We start from the raw sequence: 22,372 nt of genomic DNA, 5'->3' as shown, positions 1-22,372 counted from the left end.
TTTGCTTTACTTGATCTCACTTAATCCATCAAAATCTTCATGAATAGAGAAGGTTGAATCAGCCTTACTGATAGAAATTACATTCCCACTGTTATCTCCCTGACAAATCAACCACTTCACTGCTGAGGGGTTCATATTCCTTTGATTTAAAAGGTGCTTGGTAAAATTGCACTTCCTGGGAAAGTAGAGGTTTTAAACCATTGGTCAGAGAAAGCAACCAGTCAGAGGCTCTGCTTGGTGTTTGTTTTTGGTTTGCTGTTCACATCGCACCTCCTGCTTTATTGGAGGAGAGTGACAGAAGGGAAAAAAGTGAAGAACAGTTAAAAGGACATGAATCCCATCTTCTTTTAAACACACCTTATTAGGGAGGAGATTGTTTATTTGTTTATAATTTTCAGGTTTTCAAAATGAAGTTGTTAAACTCTGGAGTACATTCAGTGCCAGGCACTGAAGTGCCTGTTTCTCACCATCAGACAGATCAACTCAGGAACAAGGTTGTGGAAGCAGACTGTGGGATCTGTGTAACCAAGCCTCCTAAGGACTGCTCAGACAAACATCTGCCACAGTGGGGTTAGCATCAGCAGCCTGGCTTTGCAGCTGGGAGCTGGACCTCTCCGTGTCCCTTCTGTGGTTACAATTGGGATAGTTCAATTAATATTGCTCCCCTGAATTCCCAAGGCTACTTCTGCATTCCTCACTTCATCCCTAGCCTTAGAACACTTGCTGTAATTAACTGTGTGCCATTGACATACTTTATGAAATAGAAAAGGAGGTCTTGGTAGTGAGAAAAGTGGTTCCTGCCAACACTGAATTTTTATCAAAATTTAATGAAAGCTATTCTGTAAATAAATCCCCAGTTGCAGGTGCTCTGAGTGAGGATTTTTCAGTGTGAGATGAGAAGGCTTCAGGGAACCTCTTGGACAAGGTGAAGGTTGGTGTTTGGACACTGCCTGGCCCTTGGCATCCTCAGCAGCCCAGGGCTGGCACATTCCAGCTTAGTACCTACTTCCCCAGCTGGGAAGAGCTGTTCGAGAAGAAAATGGTACCAGAAGTCAGATGCTCAGGACTGACATACACACACCCCCCAAGGAAATATTTGAATCATGCTACCTTAGACTCAGCCCAGAAGTCAGGGTAGGGTGAAGTGGTTTAAATACCCTTTCCTTCTCTGGGTTTGTAGACACCTCCAGGCAGCTTCAGGTCAGTACAATTTATTGTGTCCTCGATGGATTGCCCTCAGCAACTCTGTACGCTCCTGTGCCCCCAGAGTGTCCCACCATCAGGTTTCTTCACAGTTCCGGTGCTGGAGAATCTCAGGCAATACTCTGGGGCTGGTGTGTGTCCCTGTGCCTCCTGCCTGGGAAGACTTTTTATTCACCAGGAAAAAGACTGAAGGAGAGGTGCAAACTGTACGTCTGGGTTTTATGCCCAGTTGTGCCATTGACCTGCCAGGTGAGAAAAGAGGCTCCAGTGGGAGGACTCAGCCTTGGTCCATCTGTAATTTAAATAAAAATTATGCAGGTTATTTCTAAACTATGGCTGTGCAGCACTATTAATCTCCAGTTGTCAGGTGAGACTATTAAATCCCCTTCACCTTCCTCACCACCAGTGCTACCCATCTTTGTCCATTCCTGCTGGCACATCCTGAGTGCTCTAGGCAGCAGAAGACCCACCTGCATCCCATCCTGAGCTGAACAGAGTGGGATGCCCACCTCATGGAGGCCTTGAGGAGTACTTTAATGCAAATCATGTTCTTCCCCCCCTCTTCCTCTCTGCTTTTGTTAGCAGGGATGATGATGGTTGCATAAGCACTATCCTGCTCAGAAATAAAGCAGTTGCATACACTTGCAATTTAGTGTAGTAATTTACATTTACAGAAATGTTTACAAAGGCAGAGTGCAAGTTGAAAGAGAAGGAAAACAGCAAACTTAGAGTGGCTGGGTTTATCTTGCTGTTCAAAACGTGGACTCATGTCTGCCTGCAGCCTGCATTCCAGCCTGAGCTCCACAGCTGATTGCACATGATGGAGTCAGAAGGACCGCATCATCCACATTTCTGGGAGGACTGCAGCTTATTAACACCATACTCTTCAAGTAGGACATCCACTGTTTCCTACCTTTCCTATTGCTTCTTTACTGTCCCCATCTATTTCTTGCTTAGGCTTCATGTTTTGCCTGGTCTTTGCCAGAAAACCATTAAAGAAAAAGAGCAGGACTTCTGCATCTTTTGGTGCATTTTAGCTAAAATACTTATCACAACTGAACAAAAGTTGTACTTTTTGGAGCTGAATGATCTTTCATGTCTAACATCCATTTTAATACACTGCAATTGAGTTTCTCAATGTCATTTTAAAACCACTTAGGATGGCTTCACGGGCAGCTTTTCAGAAAAAGAAATCTATTTGAATGTTTAGAGGAAGAGTTACAGTTCCTGATCTGATATTTTTCTGTCCTCATCACAAAGTGCCATTTTTCTAACTCACAGTTCTAGAGTGCTTTAACTATTTAAAAAGTGTTTAATGCATTCCATGGACAACTAGTATAATAACATGTATAGAGAGGAAAATCAAGAGAAATTGATCCAGGTCCTAGTTTTGTGACATAGCTCTCATCCACACCTGATTGTAAGATGTGCAAAGTCCTAAACAGATCCTCTGGCACTTTGTTTATCTGGCAGATAAATAAATTAAATTACCTCTGTACCTTCTGTATTATTCTTATTTTACTAGTCTGATTTATTGAGATTAAAGTTTAAATGGCTTGGAGGAAATTACTCAGATTAAATTACTGTTCAGGAAAACTTTGGGATAGCAACTGTTTCTTTGTTTGGAGTTTACACAGTGAAATGAAGTCCTGCGCCATATCTAGGGGACTTTGAAGCCAGAGCTATCACTAGCAAATGTTAGTGTTGTGAATCTGCTCTCTACCACCTGGGTAAGATACTCTTCCCTGGCTTTCTCACTCTCGTTTTTTTCCTGGCTTATCACAGATAAGCTTTGAGTACCCTGCTGTGTCATGACCCCGATGGTAGAAGATGTTTGTATGGAGGGCAGCAACCTCTGGGCAGTGGCCAGTGGTTGCCCTGTTACTTGTCTGTCTGCCTTCTCCTCACTGATTTCCAAAGAAGCCATTGCCTGCTGCCAAGCACTATTCTTAAGCTGTTTCATCCTGACCACTTTACAAAATGTCTTCCCGTGGGGAGAAGATTTACATGAGGAATTCTCTGGAGTGGGAATCAGGATAGCCCTTCAACCAGCCCCTCATGCCTGTGTTTTGTGTTGCCACACTGGGCTGAAGACTTCAAAGGATACTCAACTCTTTGCCTGTACTCCTTGCCCTGTCTTATTTTTGACCTTTCCCCTGAGAGACAGGTCCACTAGTGATGAGAAGATAATTCAGATCATCTGGTCTCTTGGGACACCCACTAAGGGGAAGAATAACAATTAATCCACAGCTTTACTGATCTGCATAGAAAATTCAGGCTCCTTTTTTGCTGACCCTTGTGGCTTCCCACATACAGCTGTAAAACTTTATGCTCTTTATGCAGAAAGGCAGCTGGAATTTTCAGCCATAGGCTGTCAAATGTCATATTCATAACACATTGGATTAAATGATAATAGGAGAATAATTCTTTCAATAAGATATTTAAGACATATTGAAAGAGAAGCTTTTGTGAAACAAATACATGGGAATTTTACAGCATCAGATCAAGAGAACAGATTGTTACTGGCAATTCAGCAGATCTGTCCTAGTAGTGTTACACACACACTCATGACCTCAGACTCCAGTGAAGACCACCGGGCCATTCATCTGGAAACATGCTGAAAATCTGCCTCTTCACAATGCCCTTACTGGGGGACATCACTTACCTTTCTCTCTTTTGCATAGCTGCCTAGTCTATGCAAATAGTAAAATTACTATGTGAATGTGAACTGAAAAGGACTGTTTAGATCACTAAACCCAGCTACTTGTTACTGCACTTGACCATTTAACAGATGTTCAGCCACAAAGGAGCCACAAAAATCTTTCCAGCTCCCTATGACACCTTGCAGATCTATAGCAAAAGGTCCGAACACACTGTTACACATCGCAGAGACAGCTGAGGGGATCGAGGGTTTCACTGCTGATTTCAGTTTTCATTAGCAGTTATGATGTTATTTGTCAGATGATCCTAACAATTCTACCACATAATCCTACAGATAAAGATAGATAACACTCCATCACCCCCACCAATCTGACTTTGGGGAAAATTCCTTTGCCGCCCCAGATCTGTCAGGTGGCAGGTATAACCTTCTGGGTATATCTCAAAGGCATTTGAAGTGTTTATATTTCAGTAGAATCACCAATGTATCCTGTCCTGTCTCTGGTTGAAATCTATCTATGATACTTCAGATGGGAGCCAAAAAAATCACAGCAGTGAAGTTGCTGGGAAGAAAGGAAATAAAAGGTCTTTATGAAGGCCAAGAAAAATGTGAGGCATGAGATTACGTAGCTGGGGTGCAAATGAACAAAATGAACAAATGCCTCCTTCTTTTGAAGACAAAGGACAAAAGGACTCATCATAAGTTTAAACTTCGGACACCAGGATCTCCTCCTTAGCCTACCACTCAATCCCATTCAAAAAGCTGTAAGACTCCATTTTACCACTGATGAGGGTTTTTGCATCTCTTGGCTGGTCAGGAGTTCAACTTGTCTCTGCTCATCAGTTTGAAATTATGTCCCCATAACCTACGAGTCTGCTTTGCATTTTATTTGTTACAATCCTAAGCAGAATAAATTCTTTCTTTCACTCATTATACAGAACAGACACTGTACAACTTTCCCACCTTTAGCAGAATTTTCTTTCCTTTATCCTTTTTTTTTCAAAACATGTTATGTTCCCAAGTGGGAGCACATACCTGGCTGGTTTAATTGCATGAAAAAAGACTGTCACCTGTTTTATTTAGTGATCTGCCTCTATAAATGTAGACATACTCACTCTGGAGGACCTTAGAGGCTGCTTAGCTGCTAAGATGTAGCCTGTGCCCATAAGGATGATTGTTAAACCATGTCCAGCTGTTCCCATTCGCACACACAATGAACACAGTCGGATGTGATGCTCAGGAGCTTGTCTCTCCCCATCTTTGAATCAGAACAAGATGTTTGCTGACCTTTCCACAAGTGACCTTCTGTCCCTAATCAGGAGGATATCTTCCCTGAAAACACAAGTTGAGAAATAGTCACATTCACTAGCCATAAGCATAATAATGATAATTCAAATGTTTCACTGTGATTGCAGGTAAGAATTATGCATATGTTGGTAGATACAAATGTTTCCTGCTTTTGGACCTCCCTAAAATAGTTCATGGAGTTGAAAAAAAAAAAAAATAGGACTTCTAACAACCTCTAGCCCAGTTTCATTAGCTTGCATTTTTATAATGTCATGTCTTTAGAAACACTGTAACAATCTATAGAGGAATATTTTTTCATTATTTTTTCATAATGCTGTGCATAAGACAAAACCAAATTTGAGCAGTTTTTCAGTTGCTGTTAATAAAGGGTGCAAGAGCCCAGTGTCTATATAATAACTTACAGCTGTTGAGAAGCTATTTTAGTCAGTCTGTGCACACACCAAGTTTACAGTCTCCAAATACCTGTGGTCTAGCCACTTACTTCAGTCTGCTGATTATTTAGCTGGAATAATCTACCCTTAGCTCCTCCTTCAGCCCCCTCCACCCCAACAAGAACCAAATGCAGAGCCATTTAAAGAAATCCAGACCCAGCTTCTGGGCAGCCCTGTGACCCCAAGCCAGAGCCTCCCCACAGCTTTGCTCTGCAGGTTTGGGCTGGCTATGGTGACAGTGGTTGTCACAGCATGTTCAGACCCACGGGAGCCAAGGGTTAGGGGAAGTGTCACCAGCAAAGTGATGGTTTTTGCTGGGTGGGGAGAGGTGGGTCCCCAGTGCTCAACAGGGTGATCCCACTCAGAGCTCAGCATGTAAAGTCTGGAGCTCACCCACCCACCATGGGCGGGAGGAGAGGGAGCAACAGAGGGAGGTAATATTTTTTTAATATATGGGTTTATTACTTTGTGGGCAACACAAAATGATTATTTCCTCCCTTTTTTTTTTCTTCCTGCTGAATTAGGGGAAATTTCCTATCCTGATATGAATGCAGCCTGGCACTGGATGTTTGATTATTTAATTATGATTTTTTTATTTTACAAAAAATAATTTTCATTTAATTTGATCATTACCTCTAAAATTGCTTCATGCCTTTAATATCTATGTTAGTCTTGTTCCTGAAATGGAGCATATCTTTCTAAGGAGCCCCACAGATAAATTTATATGCTTATTTCTGCCAATTCTTATTCTTTCTGGGTTTTTAGGGAGGAGGTTCACTGTTTGCTTGGTGCAGGATTTCATAAGGCTTTTTTTGAACCAATTCTTTTAATGAGCATTGGAACCGGTCTAGAAAACCATGATAGAAGGTAAATCCCTTTTAAACAAAAAATATTACAGCTGAGTTATCTGCTGCCTCTGCTGGGGTTGGTAGGGTTGTTATGCTTTTGTATACTAATTGCTTTGGGATAATGATGTTTTCTACTTGCTTATACATTTTTCATCAGAAAAATCAGGAAAAAGGTTGTATCATACAGATCTGTAACTGTAGCTGCTTTCCTGTCCTGTAGCTGCAAGGTAAAGATGAGATACGTTTTCATGCTCAGAGCAAAAGGGTCAGAGTTAGAGGTGAAAAAGAGTATGAAAGTGCAATGCCTTGCATATAAATAGCTAGCCCCTAAAGCAGGTGCTAACAAGACCTTCTTGACAACCACTGAGTTTTGTGCATAGCAGAGGAAAAGTTACAGCTGAAAGAAAAGAAACAGGCAAGGAATAGCATTGTACTGTATCTGACTGGGATTATAGCAGCTGAATGAGTCATTGTTATAAAATATGGGCAGCGGAGAGTCCTTTCAAGTCTCTCAACACAGACTGAATGCGGTTCTGACCAAAATGACAAAATTCATTTTGATTGAATAGTTGTCCATATTTTTAAATGAAATGCATGTGGGGCCATTAGCTCAGCTCCCTGACGAAGGCAGCTGCGCCGCAGCTCTGCCATATGTTTGGCAGTGTTTGAAGCACCTGGCATCCTCCAGAGCAGACAGTCACATTTGAATGGGGATGAATATTGAACACAGTCTCACAGCTTTCTCTTCCAACTCCAGGGTAGGTATTTTTTACATTAAAAAAAATACAAGCACAATACAAAAGTTTAGGCAAAAATTTATGTACATAAAGTGTTTTATAAAACCAGAGAGGAAAAGGAGGACAGGACTGGCAGGGATCCTGGACTCCTCCTGTGTCTGTGGAGGACAGGATGGGCAGGGACACAGATTTCTTTCTTTGTCTAAAAGCTTCAGGGACTTGAGAGTGCAAAAAATACAAATAATAATTTGTTCTTTTATTATGGATTTGTCACAGTGTTATTAAAGCTAATATGCAGTTTCTCATCCTGGAATAATCACTCCCATAAGTCCCATCCCTATCAAATCTTCTTCTCTTTAATACCGTTAAGAAACTGATATGCTTAGCTGCATGCTGAGATCAGTCTTGTCCCTTGGCTGAAAAATGAGCAAGTTACTTTGTTATCGAATAAGGTTTAAATGCTTAGTGACCCATGAATCTGAATTTCAACCAAATAGGAATATTGCATGTCCTTGTGCTTCTCCTGGGCCATTTTTGGGTTTCTTTTTTTAAGTATTAGCACGGATTTATGGTATGTTTTGTGGTTTAAAGAGCTATTGATTACATGGGGCACAGTTAGAGCAGTCTCAATTAGATCCACCACAGAACGATGAACTCAGACGAGAATAAGAGAAAGCAAAGATTAGGACAATACTCAGAGAACAGAAACCCCATCACATGACAGAATTAAAAAGGACTTTGCTAGTTTTATGTTGCAAAGGAAAGTCTTAGAGGAGGCACCATTTATTTCTCTAAGCATGTCCCCAGGAGGAAAAGGACCTTTCTTCTGAAGGGCACTATGAGAGAAGGATATAAACCGTGTGAACACATTCACATTGGACACAAAAAGGTCTGGCAATGAAAGGAGCAAGAGTCTCAGCTGGACTTCTAGGAAGTTACTGGGGCCTAAAACCACAGTTTGAAGCTACTTTTTGATAACTGTATTCATGAAATGTAATGATACGGTTGTCTACAGTAGCAGGTAAATTACTCTGATGAGAAAAGAAAGTGCCTTCTTTAATCACTTTATCAGTGTTCCTAATACCAAAAATGTCTTCCAAAATAGATTAATGAGGAATACTGAGGATTTCTCAGCACACTTTCTGTCTGGTGATAGTGCAGCATTTCTTCTTTTCTTCTAAATACAGTGCAAAGGTGGAAATGAGCTGAGTGTTTATGTGGTTTCACTCCTTCTGAGGATCATTTTCAGATCCCACTTGAATAATTTTTCTGCCTACAGCTGTTTCCACAAACATCTCAGTGGGTGGACTCCATCTAAGAAATCCTTGTGCTTCTGCCAGGATTTCTTTTCTATTCCAGCTCCCCACCTTTTAAAGAAATTATAAGCAGTACATGGCAATCATGATTTAGAAAGGATGCTGTCCCTAGGACATAGGAGTTTCTGACGGTGTTTTATTAGCTAATGTGGACAACCAGCTCTGTAAGAGGAACATTGCTGCTTATTTTTCTAGATAGTTATTATGACTGTTCTGATTTTTTTGTTTATAACATTAATCTTTGGTGATCCATATCCTATACAGTGTTGAAATACAAAAGAAAAAAAAACACAGCCATTTTTTGTACTGTATTTTTTTATCTGAAAATAGTCAAAGTGTAAAAAATTCAAACAAAAATCTGCTAAAATGAAGGAGTTGCACATCATCCACTTGACCATTTTTGGTCCAGCTGAGCACTGAGGGGCATTACCATGGGAAGGTGTGCATTGTGTCTCTCACTGGAGAGCCTGCAGGAATGCCAAAAAAGCAAGACCTGAAAAATGTAGGGATCACTGCACACTCATTTACTAGCACCCAGCACTACTAGAACTCCATAAAAATGAAAATAAAACCGGAGTATGGTGATGTGACACATATACAACTCTGCATATCAATATGTTTCATTCACAAGAGGAGATTCAACCTCTGTGGAATTACAGTGCTTGCTGCAATGAAATGGTTCTTGCACTAACAAAAGCCAGGCAAGGTCATTATCTGCATTTCCCAATGTTTGTAAAATAAAATGGAATAGCCTTTTCACCCATATGTTATTTTGCTTGTTGTTTAGAAACTGTAATAACAGCAGCCTCAGACTATTGTTTTCTTGTCCTTATGGTACCAAAGAAGAAGTATATCCTTTGAAAACACCAAAATAAAAACAGCTTAAAGGAGAAATTCTTGAGGCTGCTAGCCTGTAAAAAGAGCTATCATGTATGTTCAGGTGCCAGGAAAAAAAATACATGCCACCCTATCCTATCAGCTCTGCTTAGGCTTCAAGCCTTAGCTGCACCAGCTCTGAATTATTTGCACCATCCATATTTCACAGGGATAGGTCAATAATCCCACCACATAGTATCATACACATAGATCAGATCACATTGCCTACTCCATAGCTCCTATATAATACATCACAGTAAGGGTATTGTTTCACGGTACAATAAATTACTAATACATTTATTTGAACATTTTCTCCATAATTTTTTTGAATCAGTAACTTTAAGGGAATTCAGGCAAGTTGTAGAAATATTTGTACATTTTTGTAATGTTTTATGGGTTTCTCTGCTTAGATTCCTTTAAAGGACTAGGGGGAGAAGTGCTTCATTGTTTTGACTCAAGATTTTTTTGTTCACAAAGCAAAATGCTGATAAAAGCTGTGAACATCTTCAGTAATTGTATGTAAGGTTTCAGATACCATCACTGGCTTGAACATTTTTGATTCTTGCTTCCTGGGTTGGCTTACAGGATATGTGCTGCTTCTCCCTGGCCACAGCACTGCTTTAGCTTTGTTCTGCTATAGTTAAATTGCTACCTGGGCATGTTTGTATTGTTGCATGGGCATGGTGACCTTTGGTAGTAAATCATTTTGACTGGGCCAGATTGGGTTGAATTGCAAGGAACAAACAAATGCATGTTTGTTTTCAACTTAAGAGACGCAGCAATTTAGACAAATTTAAAATTTGGTTGCAGGAAAGCATTCTAAATGGTGTATTTATATTTCATTACCCCAACTTTGTTATATCTAGAGTGTGAAACTTGTTTATAATACATAAAAATATACATATTTATTTATATGTGTGTGTATATGTACAACAAAACTCATGCACAAATAGATGTGCATTACATATATGGTATTAATACAGCTCCATCATCAGGGAAACATGGAGACATCTAGTCATGTAGGTCCCTCTGAGATCTATGGGGAAACACAGCCAGTTCCAGAGGGTGATCTATTCAAAATGAGACGTTGCCTGCTGAGAAATCCTACGTGACTAATTCAGAGCAAACACGTAAGATTCAGGAATAGGGACAGGAAACCCAAACCAACTATGCTCCCAAAAGAACACTCTTTTGTGGAGCTGACTGATCATGCACCACTTCTGGTTCCTACTCTTGTTTTTTGTGGTGGTGATAATAGTGATGGTGGATACCACCAAGTTAGAAAAGATGTTTTCCATTTTAAATTAGAAAGTTTTGTGGGTTTCTTAGTGGTTATGGTAATTATTACAGAGGAAAATTTTCATGTTGCCAATTCATCTTTTTTTTGTTTGTTTAATTTTCTCCTTAAACATGACTTTGAAGCATATAATTGTATAAATGTGATTTGATCAATGAAATCACTGGGTGGACTTTAAAATCATGAGGGAAGAAGGAAAAGGGAGGAGAAGAATTAATGAGATCTACAGTAAAGGGAATTATTAATCTGTAGAAATATGTCTCTGTTACTATTGGCTCTGTGAAAAACTGATTTCACATGTTATAATGTGCCTCCTAAAACTGAAAAAATAGGAAAGGGTGTGGAAACCTAAATTTGTACAGCATATGAACACTTCGATCTCTTAAGAAGGCAGATGTAGAATAAAATGTGAATAAAATGTAAATAAAATCTGGAAGAAAATGCAAACCCTTAAGAGAAACAAAATTAAAACCCAAAAATCATGTCTCCTGGTTTAATGGTGAGATTTGGCAATAACACCTCTGGGAGCTTCTGAAAGGAAAACTCAGAGTCTTGGCTTAATGTGTAGCACAGAGATTGCCTCGAATATAAATTTTATGTCTGCCTTTCCAGTATATTTTGAGAGCCAAATTCCAGCACTGTCTGAGAGAATGTTAGTATTTCTCTACAGTGATGGTTTGAATCAATAGTTCATCCTATAAGCAAGGAAAATAATTGTGATGAAGGTCTTTGCTTAGGTAAAACGAGTGGAGAACATGCTGTGTCTAATGCAGGCTTGCTCCTGAGCTACTGTAAAATAGCATGCAGTTCTTTGCAAAATTTGGACGACATGTTAAGTGCACTAAAAGAAGTGATAATTGCACTTTTGCAGATAGTAATAATCTGGTAAAAAAAAATCATTAACTAAGTTAGGACCATTTTGCTGTTATCTAGGATGAGAGGGTTTAGGGCTATAGTAATTTGCAAAGATAATCTAGTTCAGTGATCCACAGGCTATGACCTTTGACAACCCTCCTGGTGTTTGGAAGAATAGAGCATCTGGATGTCAGGAAGATAAGAGGGTTGGGAAGGCAGCTGGGTCTGTAAGAAAAAGCACCCAAACCCCATTCTGTGAGGTTAGTAAATATGTCTTTTGTTTAGGTAGATGATGGATAATTTGTGTGCATTAGCACCTAATTTTCGAAAGTTGCTCTTGAATTAATATGCTTCAGTTTCACAGAGGCCAAACTAAGAAACTGTGCCAATTTTCATAGCTTCAAAGTGATATTGTTTTCTAAATTAGATAAACAGAGTTTCCAAAGATTATGTCAACTACATGTCAAGTTGGCATTAAAAAAGAGAAACACCCTATGTCAGTGCCACTGAAATAAACAAGTTAACATCTAGTCGTAAAGGCCATGAAAGGAGTAATTTAGGAGAATATGAGTTCCTGACTCCGGAATTCCAGTTCTCTGACCCAAACAACAGCACTCCCACACACTGGGGAATGCGTATATGAAATAAGCATGGGAGTGCCAAAGCTGGAAAGCTGTATCAAAAAAGGCCAAAGACACAGGAAACTGAAGATTTGGATCTGAATTTAAAATTAACCACTCTGGCCTCTGTCTAAAATTAAGTCCAACTCCCCTGAGTTTTGGGCAGAGCTCAGCATCATATGGCAGGGAAGTCATTGAGAAGAGGCAAAAATGAAATGGCAATAGACACCCAGGATGGCAAGAGGGGTAGTGCTGGAGTTGAAAGATGCTGCTGAAGACAGGGATTGTTTTCAAGGCAACTGGATGCAGAGAAGGACTTGGAGAATTGAGAGGGGATGAATAAAGTGGAAAGAACTTATGTTTCGTGATGGTTCTCATATGCCATCAAAACATTGCTCAGCTTAAGTGATTAAGGCAGGTTTGGCGCAGAATTTCTCTAAAATGAAAATATGGAAAATGAATGCTGCTTTTAATTTTGCAGAAACGAGTCCCAGAGATTTTTCAGATATCAGTGTCATTTTTTAACCAAGCTGCTCTATCCTGAAAGTACAGACACCTCTCAGTCTCCCCAGGGAGATAAGTTTCCCCTTTAGTCTGGTTTCAATCTGATACAAAACCAGACAGAGATATGAATTACAAGTTGCTTGTATGAACAGCCCTATGTCTGGACCTCTAGAGCTTTATCCTTCACTGGTGATATACAGTCTTAAAACAAAACACTTGATGGGGAACAGTGATTAACATTTATCACTGCTTTGGTATACTGACTTCACTGAGCTAATAATAATAATGATGGTGACAGGAAACTTCAAAAGATTTATGGATGCCAAATACTTTTTATTAAGGTCTTCAGTGTATCTCTGCCATTTTTGGAAGCCATCATTTTTGTGAAAATTCTTTCTTAAAGGCTTTTTTTTTGACTTGTTAATGGTCTTGGGATTAATACAGCTGATGAGATAGAAAAAATCTTTCTGTTGTATTATGATTGGGGATTATTTGAGGAATACTTGAAAAAGAAGCCAGCCTTCCCCTTGTTATTATGAAGTATGTCCATCATGGTTTCATGAAAGATGCATCTTACTGTATAAAAACCAATCATATGAAGTGCTCTGGTTGCAGCTGTGATTGTAATAGGGAGTGACACACCCTCCAAAGACAGAAAAAAAAATTAAAGAAAAGACTATCCCAAATTCTTTTAAAGGTCAAATGTGGGTTCAGGTTTGCAGTTGGAAGCCAAAGCAGATGGACATCACCATGGAGTTTGGGAATTTTCCATTTGGGATCTCTATTTTACGGCAGATACATCTCTGTGTAATGCAACTACAAGCAAACATTGACATGAATACCAAAGAGACAGGAAAGATCCAGATCCATATCTGAAGTTTACATTTGCCTCATTTCTGGTCTCGTGATAGAGGGACAACCATGACAAGTGCACTTCATAGATGATCTAGAGCCAGTGCTATGCCTTCTTCCTCTCTTTTTGCTTTCCCTCTTATTTTCTTTCAATCCAAGCCTGGCTGGAAGAGATATGACTCCTGCTGTGAAAACTGTCTATGTCACCAGATTTCTTAGCAAATTTTCTTCCATGATTTATTGTCATGGAAAGGAGTTTGAAGACTTTCCGAAAGACGTCCTCCTTAGTCCTTCCTTCAATCTGTTTGGAAGGCTTGGGATGGAAAAACTAGACCCTTGAGAAAAAAATAAGAAAAATTACAGGAAATTGTTTCTTTTAGAATAAAAATAGAGAAAAGGATGGAATAATGTCTAAAAAGATGTTATTACTGATTTACTTTATTGCTGCATTTCATTTCAGTGGTTTAAACCACATTCAACAATGAACAGTACTCACAGTGAAATGATTAGTTATCTCCAGTGCATTTATTCTCTAAACTTTCCAATGTTATGGCAACTATAATTCCAATACACTTTGGGCCAAATTTATTGTTAGCATATAATACTTCACTGCATGTATTACATAACCATGAATGCATGTATGGGGATGTCATGTACGTTTTCAAGGTTTTCATTTAGAAATATGAGGGTTTTGTATGAGAGCTCAAGATACCAGCAGTTTCAGACCTGTATGGTTAACATTTCTCTTCATTTACAAGACAATATGGCAATGCTCTCCAGTTTATTTTTCCCCCACTCTATTTCATAGAGGAACTGTCAGAGAAAATCACTTTTTCTTTTATGGGTAGAAAACCTCTCTTTACAGCACTCTCCTCTTTCTCATTTTACTTTTTTAAAGTATATTTTTGTATTTTCTACACACATGTCAGAGTAATTGGTGTATTCCTCATCATTAAAGAAAAAAAGTTACTATTAGATATACTTCAGTTACTCCTCAGATTTTCTATTTTCAAAAAAAGAATGAAGAAAATTTTGGGGTTTTTTTTAAATGAGAATTTCATATCCCTAGCACATATAAGAACTCCAGGTCTCCCTCGGAGCCACTGTAGTTTATTTAGAAAGTTAGGTGTTCATCTTTTAGGAGTCTTACAGCTATCTTTAAATACCATGTTATAACCAGTTTCCTTCACCACTACTCAAATGCTATAAAATTTGGGAAAAAACTAACTCTACACCAGAACTTCAGTCAAGACCAAATATATTATATGTGATTAAGCAAGAACATTCTAATGATTCAAAGAGGAAGAACTGTATTTTTTTATGTTACAGAATGAGAAACTCAAGTAAAGGACTGGAAGAAGCATCACATAGAGGACTTATACAACACATTGACAGAACAGCTGGGCCTTGTGGCAATGGCGTTGCTGTTGAGTAGAAGCAAGACAATGAACCGATTTTCAAATATTTAAAGCTTACATCAAAGCAGGGTAGTCTTCATGGGAGAAGTCTTCACTGGCAAATGCAGTTTACACAATTGAGGTATAGCTTGAATTTGACAAAAATCCTTTATTACTTTTCAATTAGTAAATTATGGTGGGTCAGAAAGAAAAAGGTGATACTGCAGGGGAAGAGAACATTCAGGACTGCACCACTTGTTCCATGCGACAGTATTTTTCTCCTCTCAAAAAAAAATCTAGATCTTCATTCTGCTACATAAAGGTCAAGAGGTTTTGCCAAAGATTCTCAGGCATCAGAATTTCCCCAAATGTATGCAGCAGGGTTGCTGCCTGACAGTATAATATTTGATGTGAAAGATTTATGTGTCTTTTTCAGTTTTTTATCCTGAACTGACAGTGGTATATTACGGATCAAGGAACTAAAACCAGGCGTTTGTGTTATGTCATGCAACATCCACTTGACAGCTCACAATTTCCCACTTAATCAAGTTCCTTTGTCACATAAGTGGTGTTTGGGAAGAAAATGCTTTGCCAGCTTGCAAATCCCCAACCTAAACAAGCTTATACAGTGATAGAGTTTAAAAGTATGTGTCCTATTCACATGCCATTCACTCTTTTCAGGTTTATTCCTAAGAGAGATCCCGCATTATACATACACACAGCTTGAGCTATATAACCTTTTCCGAGACCAGCTTCTGCAGCCCTGTCTGGATGCTTTCTATGTAGGTACCAAGTCCTCAGATTCACAAGCAATTGGCAGCCTTTCATGCCAACATTCACAATTCCAATTAAACTCTCAGTTGTTTGTCACTATGTACACTTCTCATTTAGATTATTCTCATCAAATTTTGCAGATGGAAGCTGCAGGGTATTTGCACGTATTCTGAGCAATACAAGTGAGGATTTTTATTGCTGCCCATAAGGTTCCTCCTCATCATTCTTCAGTCCCTTATACGTTTTGCGTAATGGGAAAGTGACAGTTGCTGAGCCGGATTTTAAAATGCATGTCTATCTGTCAATTCCAATGTGTCTCACAGTGGCATGCATTAACTTATCATGCTCAAAAGTACAAAAAGATTATGCTGTGGTGAAATGTTAACAAGGTCATATCATATACACACTAGCTCATTGCACTTTTCTTCCTTTCATTGCTCCTGTTAGGCATTATTCCATGTCATGCATAAATAATGTTGCTCTAGAGAGAAAGTCAGTGTACTTTATATTAACAGTGCTGCCATACCATTGAGACAGTCTGAACTTCTGGAGTGAATGTCAGAACATGGCACTTGCTAAATTATTGGTAGCTATCCATCAAAGACAAGCGTAGCAGATGAATACAGGTATTCATAAATAGATTACTTTGTGCTTTGGATGGCCACAGCAGTACCTATATTGAGATAGTTTTCATATAAATGAGGTTTGACAAATCATTGTCTAGCACCACGCATCTGATTTTATGGGACTTTTGTGCAATCTGTCAGACTGTACTGGGCAAAGCATGTGGAAGATCAGAAGAGCAGCACAAGTGGGCAATTTGTGCACCAAGGAAATATTTCACAAGCAGAAAGTTTCAGTACTGAAAACTCTAACAGAGAGCCAGAGATAAATAATTTTGCCTCAATACGATTCTGCAGTGCTATGGTGAGCATGCCAGTACATCTGCTGAAAGACCTCAGCTCCTCCCTACTCCTCTTCTCCCAAAGATCACCAACAGCAGTCTTGGACCTCCACAGAGTCCCAGCTCCAGGTTTTTCAGCCAATACCATTTGGTCTCTCTAAAAACTGTGTGGGCTATCTAGGCCTGCTGCCTGCTTCCCACCCCTTTTTATTCCCTCCAGATGGAAAACTGTGAATTTTAGACTAGATATTCCTAGCAGGTGTTTGGTAAGAAACCTGCTTCAGTCTTTGACCTGCAAATAAATTACCACCCACGTGCAAATTTCAGATTTAATTGTAAGTAAATCTAATATGATCTGTGAGCTTTTGCTTGAACATCTGTCACAGTCTTTTTTTGCCGATGTATTTTTTCACATCTATGTGTATTTATAAGGAAATCTTACTTTGTCCAGGCCTAGGTTAAATCAAAGTAAAGTTATCTACAGCAAATAATTTATTCCCATGGGTAGCAAGCAGCAACAATGGTCAATTAGAAATGGAGCCATGGAGGTGAAGGGGAATAGAAAAATTTTGTTGTTAGAGAACAAAAACACCTGCTGTATTATTAGGACTGATCCCACAAATACTGCTTGGTTTATTTCAGCTTTAATGGATATTTTTGCACAAGCAGACAGTCATTTTAGTTTATTCGGTAATTATAAGAAAGGAAATCTATGCAAAATCAGGTTCAAAGCAATTGAAAGATTAATCTGTTTAAAGTAGAGTTGCAGGTAACACAGGTTCCCCAGCACAAGGACATCTGTGTCCAATCCTGGAGCCTCTGAGCTTGCTGTTATCACTATCCAGCAATGTTTATTATTATAATGGCAAATGTTGACTTTGTGAAATACAGATGAGTCACTTTGGCAATGTACCTCTTACAGTGTTTGGTGGTCTTCATAATGAACTTTGATTCTATGTTTGTAACACCAGGAGGCTTTAATAAATCTACAAGATAATTAACACAGACATGAAGAGATATGTAGGGAGTGATCTGTTGTTGTTCTCTGTTAGGCTGCTAGCAATAGCTGATAGTTATAGTTCTCAGTTAGAAGAAGAAAAATCTCGGTTTCTGACTCTGGAAAGATGGAAGTTCCTGGATTAGAAGACTGTGAGAGAGGTAGCAACTGCTCTGGGTGTGACATCCTTCTGTGGGATTTGATTTCTTCCCTGAGACCATGAGGTAAAGCCATTTTAAACTCAGGACTTCTATTTCATTGTAAATCCCAAACACCAAATGACTCTCTCTGGGGTAATCCAGAGAGTGAGAAATGAAGCATGTGTTTTAGGAATCAAAGACCCTCAACTCAGGACAAACTATCACCTCATGAGAGCTCAGAGGAGAAGCAGCCACACTTTTCCTACTTGCCATGGAAATCCTCATTGATACAAAGCAGTGTCATGATGGGCTTGTTCAGGAGATGCAGTTTTTGGGGATATCATGTCTAATGAGCAGCGTTACAATGGGACTGTGGTAGGAGTAGAACCCTGAAAGCCCAGGAGTATTTGGGATGAGGAATTTCTCATGATGAAGCAGCCAAGCCACAGACTGAAGTTTGTCCTTCAGGCAAACCATGAGACAATTTAGTATGAAGCCTGGGAGTTTTCTGATGCACCTTGGACTTCATTTTTCTGCAAATTCTTCTCAGATGACTTCTTTACATAAAACTCTTCAGCTTAGTTGGAGCTGTTATGTTCAGATCAAAAACATTTCATCAAATCATTCTAGACCAGCTCTACCACTGAGTCTATTTGGATTGTGTTACTTAAGGGGTGTCTCAATAAAAGCAGACTATCTAATTTCACTTTAGTTTATAGTTTCTAGCATGTATGTTTGAAAAATGAAACTTCTGTCCCCAGTACAATCCCAGTTTCAACATTTGTTTCATTTTGGGAAGTAATATTTAAAACTATGAACAAATTGGTTTAATTTGGTTTACATTTAGGTCATCAAGATATCAGAAATGGACTTCAATTTTCCTGTGAAATGGTTCAGATTTTGACAAACTCTCCTCTGGAAAAGTGCCACAGGCTATTTTTGCTTGTTTCTAATGTAGTCATTTTCTGCTACTCAGAGACTGCTAAAATGAATCCATACTTTCAAATCAGGAAATGTTATTCCTCCAATGAATTATCTATGAATAATTAAAGACAATTACAAATTTTCATTCTGTGTCTTCTATTCATCCTTTCCACCTGAGTTTGTCAAATTTCCAGCTTAACTTCTCCCATGGAGCAGCCATGGTGGTCCTACTATGTATTTTTTTTTTGATGGGAAAGAGCACAGCTGGGTCCTTCAATAGAACTTAAACAAGAGGAGAAGACGTCTGAATCTGAATTTCCCAGGACTCTCTGCATCCTGCATAAGTGATGTGTTTCAGGGTTTCCTCAGGGAGAGCTCTACATGTAGCAACTGGATTAATCAAAAATAATGTTGGCACATGCAGACATGTACCATCACCAAAATAATTTGATCAGGAATGAAAAGCTTCTGTGTGCACTGTCACTTTTTACTCAGTCACTGTAGCTTCACAAAGTTTTTCCTTGTACGTACCTTACGACTCCATGTCAGTTTTAACCACAGGCCATTACCCCCTTGTTTTGTAAAGTGTCATTTTACTTGATATATTTAACTAAAGGCTAATGATGCTTTCCATTTCTATAGTATGAATAATGCCTTCAGACTTGGACTTCCAAATAACCTCTGGAAATATATTAATTTCTGCAGTTCCTACAGTAAAGAGGATTATTAGTAAAAAGCAAAATTTCAGCTCTTTTACAAGGAGGAATTCAGCACATAGTCTGAAATGCTTATGACTTCAAGAAAGCAACAAAACTGGGGAAGGTTTATTTTTTGTGGTGAAGGTGATATTTGATTGCTGTTGAATACTTTTCATGTATTTTTAATAGTTAAAATTCAATATTCACTGAAGGATCAAAGCACAACAGGCCAAATATTACTCTCAGATGTATATGTTTGGCTCATACTTTTTCTGGGATCGTCTGAAATTTGATGCACAGCCTTTTGCATTGGGCACTTTGTAACCTGGTGGAAATGAGGAGCTGCTGCTCTGCTCTGCAGCAATATCCCCCAGGGTGCTGTCTCAGTGCACAGCCTTGTGCCAGTGGTACCACTGGGTTCACATGCAGCTCCCAAAGAGGCAGGAAGCAGGCAGAAGAAAGGAATGGATCTCTCTGGGGTATTGAGTTTCTTAGAACTGCCTCATGCTATCTCCCCTCAGCTTCTTCCAAAGCAGCTCCCCCTCATTTTCGCACCTTCCACACGCTCTCACCTCCCATCTTTTAATCTGACAACTTCACTTATTGTAATCAAGTCCCACAGTGCAATCCTGGTGATGCCAGGCACTGGGGTGTCTAACCTCCCCAGGCTCTGTCCTGGACAGTGAATAAGTCTGCCTGGTCCTGCCATTCAGTGCAGGGGACCTGTGCCATGACAGCTGCCTGCAGGCCCAGTTCCCACATCCAGCACATCCCTCTGACAGGGGCTGCAGGGATTTCTGTTTGGGCTAAGCACCACTTTTCCTACCATGCCAGTTAGTGCACAAGGTCCGGCATTTGCTGGGTGGGCTGCTCAGACACAACTGCCCCTTGTAAATCCCTCTGGATTGTTGCTGTACTAGCTGTGATGCCCAGTGTTTAAAGACAGTAAAGCCTGACTTTGAAGTCTATCAGCTGTCCCCATTCATGTGGGACAAAAAAGACAGGACTTTCACTTCTCCATCTTCAGTGCATATTTAAATGCATTTTAACTCTGTCACAAGTATTTGTTGAAACACTGCTGACTCCAGATTTTCCTCTCTACCGTAAGCATGGGTATATAAAGTCATTGTGAGAGTCACTTCCTTTCTAATCAAAATAATTTTTAATTTATCTATGCACGGTCAAGTAGCAAGAGCAATTTTCCATACATTTATCCCAGACAAACATGGTGGCCAAGTCTCTGTGCAGATCTTGATTCACATCCCCTAGAGCAGAAAAGGAAATTGAACATGATTTCTCACATTCTAGGTCAGTGTGCTAAATCTGTGGCTGTGAACTGAAAGCAGGTATCCTCATCATGTTTAAGGAAAGAATAAATTATACGCCTAGAAATTGGCAAGAGTAATGCTGAAAGTACATAGGTTTTGCCTCTCTGGTTTTTGGACCATGGGTTTCTCCTTGTAATATTGTCTTGCATTAATTGCATTGTGAGATGGCTGTCAGCATCTCCACGTCATTGAGACAGAGAATGCCCTCAGTTCAGGGCTGTGAGTCCCAGTCCAGGGAGGTGTTAACATAACATTAAAGAGTCTTGTAGCACCCAGGTCCCCTCTGGGTTGCTCTCATGAGTTGGGTTGGGTGAGCAAGTCCAGAATCTCTTTTCACTTGTGAATTTTGAGGTTACCTAAATCTGTGGGCTGAGAAAGCCAAAGCTCCAGCTTGAAATGGGCAACCAGTGGAGGGTGGGTGCCTCTGCTACTGCTGCTGCTGGAGCAGGAGATGAGCACCAGAGAAGAATACATCCTGCAACAGTAGCCCTAAGGCCAGCCTTGCAGACAACATTTGGGAGTGATATGGGAATATTGGAGTGTGGAAATAAAACTAGGCCAAATATTGAGCGAACATCTGGCATGGGTGCTTTCAAACCATCATCTGTGCTTCATTCTGCTTGCCAGCACACATCATTAACTTTTAATGTAAAGAGCAAACAAATGTGTTTGTGAGCAGGCTGATTATTCTCTATACGTTTTTTTTCCATCTCTAAACATGTTAATTACGGCTTACCCTAAAATACTCATTAATGTTCGCATTCTAAGCAAATATTTCTGTAACTTAGAGAATCTCATGAGGACAGTTTGATTCTTTTCCAAGCATTTGAAGGGCTTGTGTTTATTACACCTAAATATTTATATGCACCCTGCTGCACTGTCAGCGTTCCCAAATGTTCCCAAGGTGTTACTCTATACCACTCTCTTCCTCAGTTTAACAGTAAGCCTACCATTCAGGATCTCTGTGCAAAGCAGATGGCAATTTTCATCTCCCAGATGAGGACACTATTTACTGTATTTGGAATAAAAACCACTGAGAGGCCAGGACGACATGCAGAAAATTGCCATAATTTAGGAACCGACTCAAATCAGTTTGTTTCATCATTGATACCAGGAACGGATTTTTCCAACCTCTGTCTTATTCTGATCTCACCATCAGAACCATCAGTGTACAAACACACAGTTCCAAGATGTAACAGGTTTCAGCTATTATCAGTTGAAATGAGAAACTTCTGCATGTTGGTAGTTCTGAAGTTAATTTTGCCTAGGGAATCACAAAGACAATGCTGTTCTAGAAAGTGAACAAATGCATAATCTAGCACCAAAAAAAGGAATGGAAATTAAATAGTCTATTGAATTTCTGTGTCTGGAGCTAAAGGCACCCTGAAAATACTTCACAGAAAATCTGGGCTGCAGGTCTTGTCCAAGACTGCTAGCACCCTTCAGAGCAATATGTGCAGCTCTATAGTAGAAGCAAGTAGCCAATACCCACAAATGAAGCTTTTGTTTTTGATACTGACTAGTTTTGGAAGTGTGCAATGAGGAAATGTTTTATAAAGAGATATATGATTTTAGAAACCGTCATTATGAAATACTAAACTAGAGCTTCAATTTTAAAGGAAAGGTTTTCTCCAGCATAAAAAAGCATATTAAGAAGATTAGCATAGGTCTATATAAAAGTGAAAAGACAAAAATATTACTTTC

The sequence above is a fragment of the Corvus moneduloides genome, chromosome 1 (genome assembly GCF_009650955.1).
Source record: "Corvus moneduloides isolate bCorMon1 chromosome 1, bCorMon1.pri, whole genome shotgun sequence".
NCBI lineage: Eukaryota > Metazoa > Chordata > Aves > Passeriformes > Corvidae > Corvus > Corvus moneduloides.
Note: the sequence above shows the minus strand (reverse complement) of the source record.